The sequence below is a fragment of the Siphateles boraxobius genome, unplaced genomic scaffold (genome assembly GCF_051911475.1).
Source record: "Siphateles boraxobius isolate OS27281-9 unplaced genomic scaffold, OSU_SipBor_1 12, whole genome shotgun sequence".
In the NCBI taxonomy this organism is placed as follows: Eukaryota; Metazoa; Chordata; class Actinopteri; order Cypriniformes; family Leuciscidae; genus Siphateles; species Siphateles boraxobius.
The window spans coordinates 24,950,547-24,963,533 of NW_027508722.1; the positions used below are offsets into that span (position 1 = coordinate 24,950,547).

General features: G+C 37.0%; 1 protein-coding gene across 4 annotated transcripts in view; it reads left to right on the forward strand.

The window, feature by feature from the left end:
- The window catches only part of sema6cb (semaphorin 6Cb), a 151,673-nt gene that overhangs the window by 13,518 nt on the left and 125,168 nt on the right, over nt 1-12,987 (forward strand). For 3 of the 4 annotated variants that reach the window (XM_077215225.1, XM_077215184.1, XM_077215215.1), the window contains exon 2: nt 5,539-5,631. The gene's annotated coding sequence lies outside the window, so the exon portion shown is untranslated. Of the gene's footprint in view, nt 1-886; nt 1,019-5,538; nt 5,632-12,987 lie in introns of those variants that run through there. The other variant, XM_077215207.1, reaches the window with a different exon arrangement.

Below are 12,987 nucleotides of genomic sequence, written 5' to 3' on the forward strand. Positions count from 1 at the left end.
AAAATAAAATATCTGTGTTGAGGTTATGACATGGGCAAGACCTTTCAGAAGGATCCTTTACCTTTTATGCCCTGTTAATTAACTGGTGGCTGTAGCATACGTGACCATTGAATGTGTCCCTCAAAAGCTCGCTGAGCAAACCATTCAGCCACAGTTAACCATAGCGCTTGCGCGTACAGCAACGCTGCTTTCAGTTCAGATTTAGATTTTTTTGGTTATTTCTCAATTAGCATGATAATAGCGTGTACTAGATCGACGGGAAGAGCTAATCTCATTCCTCTGTGACGATCGGCAGCTTATTATCACACAGAATGCTCCATCAGTTAAACTAACATGCTGAACTACTCTATAAATCTCTCATATCACACACCACCAGCAGATGGGAAAGGGACAATGGCAGATTGTACTTCACTTTAATAATATTATGTTTCTTTAGCAAAATCGTTTCCACAGTTATTATTCTGTCGTAATAGTCTCCTGGTGGGTCATATAAAAAAGAAGAGCGAGAGAAAGATAGCGACACTGCGTGTTTATTGTGATTTCAGGTTTGCAGCTGAAGGAATATGTTAATCGAAAATTTTGATCGCCTGGAATGGCTCATTTCAATTTGATTATTTATTTTTTTCCCCAGTGAAAATTAAGGTGCTGTACTTTCCTCCCAGGCTGCATCAAAACCACCCTGCAGTGTTTTAAGTGAAGATACTTTAAAAAAAGACAAAGTCTGCATATTCTTCATGAGTCCTGACGCAGCCTGACTGGGTCGAAAGGTCAAAGGTTAAGCAGGAGCAATGTGTTCTGAATGCCAAAGCCATTGATTTTTTTTTTTCCAGAGGGAAGTTGAAGGTGGAAGATGACCAGGGTCAAATCGTTTGCACTCTGAGAGGGGGAAAAAAAGATGGAGAGAGAGGGGGAAATGGTGGCCTGATGTCCTCAACTGGGCTGAAATAGAATCCCGACCTACATCTCTGCTTTTTTTTGGGAACGGAAACAACTACTGCCAACTTGTTCCTGGCGAGTGGTAAAAGATTTTAAAAGTGGTCTGAAACATTAGTGGATGGGATGGAGATAACTAATTTTGATGACATTTTGCAAGTCGGAGACCTTTGTTTGTGTTGATTGGTGTTTTTGATGCCTGTTTCGGTATTCAGCGAGGACCATTCAGTTTATCATCTGTGATCATCTCACTAAAGTTTCATAAGACAACTAGGGATGCATGATGTAAAAGTCTAAATTCAAACTGTTCATCATTATAAAGTGATTGTGTCTCCAGAAAATTGACTACAATTCATATGGATTAGTTTTACGATTTCTTTATGAAAGTTTTGAAGCGTCAAAGTGGTAGTTGCATAGACTGTCAATTGAGGAACAGAAATCTCACTGATTTCATTTAAAATCTGCATTTGTGTTCCGAAGATGAAGGAAAATCTTACTGGTTTGAAGCGACATGAAGATGAGTAAAAGAAAACACAATTTTCATTTTGGGGTGAACTAACCCTTTAAAAATGATTGATTTTAGTTTTTAGTGTTTTATTTTTAATTAACTGCACAATATTGTATCTAATCATATTGGACAGAATCTGTGCATCTTTAAAGACCAGAGACTTAAAAATGAATTAGTCTCAGCATTACATTAATCTTAGTAATGTGTGTGTGTGTTTTTTTTAATTTTTTTTAATCCTGATCTGTATGTTTTGGTGAGATGATGTCCATGCGTTATTTATCATTAGTAAGACTCCCCGGTGATGATCTCTCTCCAGAGATTGATCTGGGACGATGAGACCTTCCGCCTCAGGCTCTCTGACTAAATCAAACTTCAGCGGCTCAGCGAATCAGACGTTCCTTTCAGGAACTTTTCTCAGCTTGGACGAAACTCAGCTTGTGCACATTTCATCGCGGTTTGGATGGATTTGGTTTGTGTCTTTAAATAGATTCTAAGGAGAAGCCAAAAATGAGTGTTTTCAGTGAAAGCTAAAGCTAAACGTGTGTTTTGGAGTGTGATTTAAATAAGCAGCATTACTTGAGTACAGAGTTGGAAAAAAAAATGAAGTAAGACCAAGCCAAGCTGGAGTAATAAAATCACTCTCTACAGTTAATCTAAGCACATAGATTCTGGAATGCTGACTATGGCTCACTCAGATTTGTTTAGTCATAAACGTTTCCAGCATGTTCTTTTTTTCTCCTTCGGCTATAAATTTAGGCATGGGTTGGATTCTTTCTGAATGACCACATGCCCACTTTTAAAAGCAGATAGATAAAAGTTTCAAAGCAACTTTGGTTGTGAAATCTAGCAGGGAAAATGAGTGAAACTATAATGACAATCCATTAAGAGTCTATCTATGATATTCCTATGGTAGTGATATTTGGTAATTTGGAAATTCCGGACCATGCGATGGCCAGAGGAAGATCTCAAACTTTTTTTCCTATTTATTTTTTTAAGCAATACGCAAAACACCAGATTATTGCACGAGAACTGGCTGTCCTGTCCTTTTAGTTTTTGAACAGTGAGGCTCTTTGTAAAAAAAGCATTTGCTAAATTGCAAGTGTTTAAATATTGTGAAAGACATTTGGATAATGTAATAGTGCTATTCTTTAAATGGAGCTAGCTCCTAATGTACACTGAAGTCCTCAGTGGCACACAACTACTGTTTGTTTATACTGCATTTTACCACGTTAAAAAAACCCATTGGACTTGACTCATTATGGACTAATTGAAAGTAAGTCTCTGGCTGAGCTCCTAAAAAGCATCTCATAACCTCTAAATATATTGTTATTGATGCACTTAAGTTGTTTTTACTTGTTCTATTCAGTATGCTCCTGGCTGAAGTAATGTAAAACGTATCGGCATCATGTACACTCTGACTTTTAAGCATGAGCTTTTTAGATGAAGGTTTTGGAAAAAATACAGGATGGATGGTTTAGCTGTTAGCCCTTTCCTCCCCGACAGCCTCACAGTGAACTGTAAAGAGCGAAGGTTGACCAGCTGGCCAGGGTTCTTATCAGGGTTTGTGCTTTAAAAGCCTTTGAGGAATGTTGGCGGAGCGCCACTTGTATTCTGCACGCTGCAGACTGTGGGTTTACAAGGACTTGGAGAAACATTTTTGTGTTGAAATGCTGATCTAAGATCAGGTTTCCTATTCCTCAGCACTAGTCGAACTGTACTGATTTTGTTTTTGCATTGATCCAGACAAGGTGTACTTTGAGATGTTGGCTCTGAAGGTGTAAAGTCCATTGTGCTTGGATTTATGATGCTTTAAAAAAAACTGCTAATGAGGGCTAAATGTAAACAGGATGTTAATGAATAGTTTGCTCAAAAATGATACTGAAGATATACATGGAGGCTGTTTCCATGCAACAACAGTTATAGTGACCACCTAAGCACCAAAAAAGCACAATAAATGTTTCTTAAAGACAGTCTATATAACCTGTGAATTATATTCCAGATTTTTTGAAGTCATACAAAGATGGACCAAAATGTACTTTATTTACTAATGATCTTGATTGAGTCCGTGAGTTGAACTAGAGAGTGGAATCAATCGTACTCGTATTCGTGAACAAATTTCGTTGTTCGATTTGTTGAAAGGATCAACAGGCTCAGTGGAAAGAACTGCCGCACAAGAACGAGTTGTGAACGAATTAGATTGATCCGTTTCTTGAATCCAACTCAATGATTGGGTTGCTGACTGTGGATTGAGTTATTTAGCTCACTGGAGATGAAGATAGTTTGTGAATAATGTCCTTTGTTGAGGAACAGTGTTGGTCTGTTCCGCACAATATGACTTGGAAAATAGCACACACTTTGTATTGACTAATTTTAAAACTTTTTTTAAGCTTGAAGTTGGCATAAAAATGTAAATTCATGTTATAGATCTTATTGTAAACAATTTATCTTGTGCAAATGTTTCAATTTACCTAAATGTTTTATATATTTTTTTTTTTTGATACCTCTTAATGTTTAATCAAAATGTCATAACTGGACCTTCCGGTAAAGATATCAGAATTCTCATATGTGACGCATACGCTCTGTGTCACAATAAGAAAAGATCTGTCACTATATCTGTTTAACCGGGACTTTTACAAACATGGTCACGGTGTGAAGATGCTCCAAAAAATATCTCCTTTTTTACGTTCTACTGAAAAAGTAAACCACATGGGTTTGGAATAACATTGGAGGGAATAATGGCAGAATTTTGTGTCTGAGTCTGTGTCTGAGTCTGTGTCTGTGTCTGTGTCTGTGTCTGTGTCTGAATCTGTGTCTGAGTAAGAGTAAGAGTAAGAGTAAGAGTAAGAGTAAGAGTAAGAGTAAGAGTAAGAGTAAGAGTAAGAGTAAGAGTAAGAGTAAGAGTAAGAGTAAGAGTAAGAGTAAGAGTGAACTGTTACATTTTCCACACTGAGCTTTGGATTTCACCCAAATCCAGTCTTTTACCTTGAGTACATGCAGAGAAGATTTGTGTCCAGCACTGACCAGGTGATTGTCTTCCCTCCTCAGACTGTGAATTTAAATTGAAAAAAATATGATAAAAATGCTTGTATATAATGTTTGTATAACAGCCACTTTCACACTCTCATGCTGTTCATTATTACTTCAGTCATTTGAAAGCCGTTTAACAAATGCAGGTAGTGCTGCAGAATTTGCTGAATTACGAGACCGCTCTACATGAGCATAACTAATTCACATTGCCCTGGAGGGGATTTGCAAGTTGAGAATCATTTTGCAATATTAAACATGGCTGTTATTAGATCAATTTTTCTTTTTTGTAATTCATATTACTCTCTGGTGATACAAGATGTTGCAGTACTGCATTTCCTCTGTGTCTGCAGCCCGTCTTTATGTAAAGCAAAATGGGGTGGGAGACCGAGAATAAGGTGCAGAGAGAGTGACATAGAGAGAGCTAAAGAGAGGCAGACAGACTGACCAAGAGAATAAGGAGATGCAGCTGAGACAGGAGATTTGTTGAGACACGGGTGCTGTCAGTAAGGAGCTGGCTTTGGCTAGTATCTCATTCTCACACAGCAGATTGGAAGAGCAGATTGCGCTCTGAGATGCCCTGAGATTTGGGCAGCTTCTGATGGGGGATTTGTAGAGATTTGGTTAGAAATCTGCCCATAATGAATGTTAAGTGAAAAGCGCCTCCATCATCTTCTCAGGAAAGACATTGTTTTCTCTAAGCGCTCGTTCTGTTAGTTTTGGCTCGGTGTCTTAGTGTCACAGTCCTGGGATGACAGTCTATAGCTTCATTAACTGGTGCTGATCACACAAACAGATATTTTATGAATTAAAAGGCCTAATTTGTGTGTCTGTGGAGACAATAGATAAGAACACGTTCTTCAGTTGTAGCAGAATCTATGGTGTGATGGTATCCACAAAAGTATTATGCAGCACAACATTAAGAAGAAGAAGATTACTTAAAAAAAAAAAAAAACTCTTACAGACCCCAAACTTTTAAGCCCTAGTGTTTATTTTAATTTTTTTTATTTTAATTATGGTCATCTTAAAACTGATGTTCATCACTGATCAGTTATTGTTGTTTTTGTTCTTAGGTCGGTTGCGGAATGTCACAGCTTTCTTAAGCGATCCAGATCTTTATCCTCAAATGACTGCAGTCCTGCTGTCTGATTGGATCATCTTTTGAGGTAAGAACCTGTGGGGAAAAGATTATTGAATTGGTGAAAGTCACACTCAAACGGTTTATTTTGTTTTTTCTTTGCGTCCTGCTCTTTTGTTGAAATTTGCTTGAAGTAGAGTTGAGCCCCTCCGAAGGACAATGACTTGATTTGACAGAAAATTGAAATATCATCCAACTTCATTATTTTTGGCTGGACTATTCACCCGAGGCCATCCGCGTCTGTTGATTTTTAGAGGAATACAAATATAATTTAAAGGAAACGTCTGACAATCTGTCAGACAATCTGTTTAAATCAAGTCTCACGGCGAGCAGGCGACAAACGATAGAAAAGTATCACAGTTGGAAAGGGTAACGGGGAGGTGGGCAGATTTTCAAACGCATTGAAAAAGAGAAACAAGCAGACGACAGAATCGAGAGAGAGATCACTTAAGAGAAGACAAAACAGATGAGACGGGAGACTTGACATGAAGAGTGGGAAAAAATCTGCTGGAAACACACATGCATCACAGAGCACCTGTGCAAGGCCCTTTTACTCATGCCCCCTGTCTACACAGATATCCCTTAGAGATCAAGACACATCCCACAAGGCTGAAGAGCAGAGCTGGTGGTGACAGGCTCTGTCGGCCGGCTGCGGGGAGCAGATGGCTGGCCAGATGCAGGGTTGCGTTTGACCTTGGGCCCCGTGGAAGGCTAAACATCATAGGCGTCCTCCTGCGCTTCCACCTTTCTGCAGCTCCATGGAGCCGCTGCTCTGCTCTGACAGCTTATGGTTGTTTTATTTAGATGAGCCATATGGAGCTATTATGTGCTCGGTCGTTTAACTGCTATCACTATTCCCAATGTAGTTTATCACCCGATGTGTATTTGAACAAAGACGAGTTCAAGTCCTCCAGACTGTCCATGACCATGACCGTAGAGATACGGCATGAGATATGACTACTCACATTCAGCTTTGTGCACAGATAGAAAGGGGTGGCAGAATTATAATTCTGTTCAGCTGATGCAGACTCTATGGAAGGGATCTTTAGTAAAGCCGAGGACATACTTTTACGACTGTAAGGCCGATTATGAATGTAATTTGATACTTACCACTGATCATGCCCAAACATGCCAGCTTCCGGATAATTTTTCCCCTTTCTCTCTAAAAGTGTGTGACAAGTTAGTACTGCACGGTGAATCCCAAATAATCATGATTACTATTATGGGTGCTGCGATTAACTGTGTAAAATATTGTTTACAGAATTTTTTTCTTTTAAATTTAATTCTCACCTTGTTTTGATTGCATCTTACATGAAGAATATGATGTGCAGTTGTTATAGCGATTCTTCAATATAAAAATGTATTGTAAAATAAACTGATAAATGTTTGATTATTAAAATTCTTTACTATTTTACTTTAGATTTAATTTATTTAAACTAAAATCAATAATTTTCAATACTACAAGTCAGTTCAAGCATCACAACATTATAATGTACAGTATGATTTTTTTTAATTATTTGTAATGTTTAGATTTTCCAAACATTACATTTAAGGGTGTTATTTCATTAGTGCTTTTTAAAGATTAATTTTAAGTGAGTGTTAGATGACAGCAAAGGAAATCTTTATTATTAATAAATATCCGATATCAGCAATTCTATTTCCAATATCACCCGATAACCAATGTTGTCAATGTATTGCATCTTTAGTAACTGGGTTCACTATAGTATTTTGGCAGAAACTATGGTAAATTATTTTGAGGCTAAACAAAATAATTATTAACTAAAAAATCAAATCAGCATTAATAATCATAATTACAGAGTCAAGAGAAATAATCATCACTAATTATGCAATTCGAAATCTTGTTTTAGCCATCATATAGCTAATCTGATTTATTTAATTATGCCACTTTATTTTCTCACTAAGGTCATTGCGGTGTACCTTTCAGGAGAGCGTCTGTTTCCTAATAGCTTAATGGCTTTTAGTACACTGTTACCAAGTGCAATGTCTAGCGGTTTACTCATTTTTCTATTTAAAAACTTGTGCAGTGGTGGTCACAGATATGTGACCTGCTAATGGCTCCTAGTCTCACAGTTTCCTTCAGAAATCCTAAGCACCATTCATTTATTCGCTAACATAAAAAGTGATGCTGATAGACGTTTTTGGATCTCTGTACAGACACAGAGGCCATATTCTGCTCCTCCACTTTTTAATCTTCATTCATGTTCATCAAAGTACAGTTTACTCTCCAATCTCAGAAGATAGCTGATCAAACACTTGGTGACACAAAAGACAGAATTGAGCTTTTTTTTTTTTTTTTTTTTTCAAGTTTGAGAATGTTTGATGGCTTTCCAGCAGCCTCAAAAACAACAATTCATCTCAACCTTAAGCCTACCTAACAATTGAAATAACCTCGAATGGCGAATCTGGCTTCACGTCATTTTTGTCAACAAATACTCTTCCCCTCATAATAGGTTTATTTAACCACTGGTCAGCAGAATGGGCAGATGCCAGCAGAGGGTTTGTTCCACCATAGCTTTTTACTGATTTATAAATTCTCTCTCATGGTTTATCACTCTCATTAATGTCAGCACCTGCTGTAGTGGGGCTCTATCTGTCTGCCTGCAGGCCCTGCAGCTGTGCACTGATCTCAGGCAAACTGCCCATCAGTCCTGCCCCCTCCACCCATCCACTCCACCAATAAGCATTTGGCTGAGGTAGTTGTAAAAACCTTGCTAAAATCAGGTGCACTTGCTCTGTTGATTGTAAATGTGTATTTATCATTGTCTTTGTATGCACATTCAAGTACATTTGGCGTGAATTTCTCTACCTGAATATTTTCATGTAATCACAATAAAAATGTAGGCATACGAAGCCTGCGCAACACAATTGTCATTATGTGAAAAGTCAAAAATATAATTCATAAATCAGTCATATTATAAAAAAAAGTCAAAAATGCCAAATTTTGTCTCTGTGAAAAAATAATTGCCCCCACAGTCTTCAAAACTTAAAAAATTAAGTTTGAGTGAGTCAGAGACTCTTAGTGATGAATGTTCCCAAAAGCGGTCAACATTTCTAAAAGTGGCACCTCATCTGGAAAGCTATAAATTATCACAGACAAACTTTCGAAGAACTACATGCTTCTCTCGCATCACTGAAGGTCACGGTCCATCACTCTGCAATAAGAAAGGGAATGTACAAAAATGGACTTTATGGAATTGTAGTAAGGCAAAAAATTCTGTTCACTAAGAAGAACATCAAAGTTTGTATCATGTTTGTTATAAAGCATGTGATGATCCCAAACCTTCGTTTATTCTATTGACAGATGAGTCAATGTAACTTTTTGTAAGGTGGTTGTCTACCTTTATCAGTTGTCAAGCAAATACAGCAGTGTACATTGTAATAATCTGATCATGATGCCTACAGTGTTTTGCTGCCTGTGGTGGCCTCGGTGACTTATCATTGAAAAGTAACTTGTATTGTCCCATATACTAGATAATTCTTTAATAGATTGTCCGAGCATCTGACCGTGAGCTTAAATGTAATTTGTATGATGCAATAATCCAAAACACAGAGTCATGTTGACATCTGAAGGACTGCAAAGAAACAAAGACTCAGATCAAATTAAAGGTGATTGCCATTTGCCGTTTAAAGCTGCAGTCCGTAGTATTTCCTCTGTCGCTATCTCTGTTCGAAATCAGCAATTGCAGTTATTCGCGAAATTATCAACTTTACGTGGGTTGTGCACGGCACAGCACAGCGCGGATGAATCCAATGTTTTGATGAGTGTGCGGCTATCAGTCACCACGCTGGTGTGAATACTGTCATTCGGAATCATAGATTCTACTTTTGTGGAAGTATGACCAGCATAATAATTTTCACCGAAAAATGTCATCTGAACAAGTAAGTAACATCCATTTTTGTTCTGAATCTAACGATCTCTTATCACATCACGTCGAACCGTGCAAATTATGTTTTGTTCTCTAATCGTTAATGTTAACAACAGCATTGCGTGACTACATTTAATGCCCTTCCGATATTTATCCTTGTTTTGTTTTCGTATGGGCCCAATTGCAGTCTCTTTTTTTTTCTGCAGCCAGTCCGAAGTCCAAAGTCTTTTGCGTTTTACAAAGGGTGAAAGGGGCACCAATACTTTTTCACAGCAATGTATGTCAATAATAAAACAGCAGTAAAATAAATTCTGCATCAAAAGTATTGCTTTATAAGAAGCTAAGTGACGATTCAAATTTAGTTTTTTCGGAGTGCAGAACTAAATATGGTGTTAAAAGAATAAGCAGAGTGGCAGGAGAAGGAGGAGAAAAGAAGGGTCAAAACCAGCATCCCCCCTCCTTCTGTTATTATTCACAAATTGATTTCTTAGGACCTGGTGCTGCATTACACTTTGTTTGTGCATTGTGTGTGTTTTCTGCTGCCTTTAGTTTGTCTGTTAATCCATCAGCGCTGGCATTGGGGAGGGAAAAAGCTTACACATTCGGAGCCAGGAAGCACCTCGTGGCTCATCTGTGCCCCTTAATCCTGAGAACAGCCATGCTGCTGAGATTGCAGGCCCCTCTGTGTCTCTCCTTCTGGAAACTTCAAAGTCAGGCATTGGCGATTTGGAAGACAGGGAGGCAAAGTCTGCAGGGAGCCTTTATGCAGGTCAGCCCAAATCTTTAGCTGAGAGCCCCTGGTTCAGTGCAGGTGGATCTAAGGCCTCCGCTGAGAGAGGGAGAGGTGTTGTTAGGCAGATGGACCGGGATTAACCCCCTCTGCCGCCACCACCACCACCACAAGATCACCAGCCATCTTTGAATTATGACTTTACCTTCTCTCTTTATGTCTGTAAGCTTTTCAGTAGGCAGAACTGTGAATAACAGATCAACCCTATTTCTCTATGCCGCCATGTGTCATAAAAGACATTTAAAGTCTCTGTAATAGTCAGAAGTCTTTTCTTTATTCAATATTTTTTATTATAAGCGGAGGGTGAACCAACTGTAGGCTAAAGCTAGTTGGAAAAAGACTTAGTTAATGGAGACATGTTTTGAAAGAATGTATTGTGCTTCCTTATGGACATTTTTGTCCTTTTCAGTTTGGTGTTTTTGATCGCTTTGCCTGTGTTAATGCTAACTGCTTAAAATTTGGCACAAGTGTGTGTTTTTATTGGAATTTTACTATTTCACCGCCATTTTCTTAAAAAAATATTTTTTGCAGTAGCTACACAAAATACTCCCACTCAGCGCATTTTGGACAAAAATGTCCCAATTGAAACCCATTAAAACTGCAATTTTTAATCCCAGGGCCATTTAACTATGAAATGATGCAATCTTTGTTAAGAGGCTTTCATTCTGTTGACAAGGCTTCAAAATTTTAATTTTTACTATTTTTTTATCAGATAGTGCCATTTTTCCAGGTTTGGCCTATAAAACAAATATCGCTTTATTCCTGTTTTCTGCCTCGGCATATTATAGAGCAAATTGGATGAATTGTGCAACGATAATTGTGTGGGTGTGTTGGTATGGATGTCAGAGTGTGGTTTGTATGTGTGTAATAAAAAAAATGTTTGTGTATATGTGTTTGTGTGCTTGTAATATTTGAGAGAGAAAAACTCAATTGCAAATCTAAAATCCAATTACTGTGTGCACCCGTGGAGTTTTGCTGGCACCCAATGGGGAAAATCTGTTACTGCCCCCAAACAAACTCCTACCGAAAGCTCATTTTTTGAGATATCAACCTCAAATTTGGAACACAACTTGTTTAGATTTATGGCTTTGAATTTATATAAGTTTTAGAGTTCAACATGTTTCATAAAATATATATTTTATATAAAATAACGATAATAATGTTCATAAATAATTTTCATAAACTTAAACCTCTATACAAAATTTTTGGTTTGACTTTTTTCACTTGTTTAACTTCAGTAATAATCTGGCAAGGGTCCTCTTTAAAATGAGACTAAGCTTAAGTCTTTGCACCCAAACCTAAAATTTTTATGATAGTATTTTGACGTGGACATTTTTGTCCACTTTGTAGCTATGTGTAACTTTTTTTTTTTTGTTAATGTTAACTTCATGAATTTTGGCACAGGTGTGCATTTTTATTGTAATTTTACTATTTCACCCCCATTTCCTTTGAAAAATCTTTTTTGCACTAGGTCCACAAAATACTCCCACTCAGCGCCTTTTGGACAAAAATGTCCCCATTGAAACCCATTAAAACTGAAATTTTGAATCTCAGGGCCATTCAACTATAAAATGATGCAATCTTTGTTTAAGAGGCTTTCATTCTGTTGACAAGGCTTCAAAATTTTAATTTTTACTATTTTTTTATCAGATGGTGCCTTTTTTGGGTTTGGCCTATAAAACAAATATCGCTTTATTCCTGTTTTCTGCTTCGGCATATTATAGAGCCAATTGGATAAATTATGCAACGATATTTGTGTGGATGTGTTGGTATGGATGTCAGAGTGTGGTTAGTATGTGTGTTATAAAAAAATATGTGTGTGTGTGTGCATGTGTGTGTTTGTAATATTGAGAGAGAAAAACTCAACTGCAAATAACAAATCCAATGACTGTGCACCAGTGGAGTTTTGCTGGCACCCAATGGGGAAAATCTGTTACTGCCCCCAAACAAACTCCTACCGAAAGCTCATTTTTTGAGATATCATCCTCAAATTAGGAACACAATTTATTTAGATGTATGGCTTTTATTTTCTTGCCGTTTTAGAGTTCAACTTGATTCATAAAATATATATTTTGTATAAAATAAATTTCATAAATAATTTTCATAAACTTATACCTTTTTTTCATTTTTGTCCTCTGTGTACCTATGTGTAACTTTTTTTAATTGATGCACAAGGGTTGTATTAAGTGTATTTTTCTTATCTCACTGGCAATTTTTGTTTCTTATTTCTTGTTTGAAATGTATAAACTTCACACAATTTTGTTACATTTTTGTAGAGCAATTTTTAAGTTGACTATTTTTGTTATTATTATTGAATAGTAATAATAAGCAACTATATAATTTTATCTGATTATTATTGTAAGTTTTAAAAATACTCTACCGTTCAAAAGTTGGGCCAGCAAGATTTTTAAATGGTTTTTAAATTATCTTATGCTCACCAAGACTGCATTTACTTGACCAAGAATACAGTAAAAACAGTAGTATTGTGAAATATTACAATTTGAAATCACAAATTTCAATTGTAATGTATTTTCAAATGTAATTTATTCCTGTGATGGCAACACTGAATCAGCAGCCATTATTCTAGTCTTCAGTGTCACATTTGATGCTCTTTTTATTCTTATCAATGATACAAAAAAAAAACCTTGTGCTGCTTAATGTTTTGTGTAAACTGTTCAGGATTCTGTGAATTTTGAGTTCAACATGA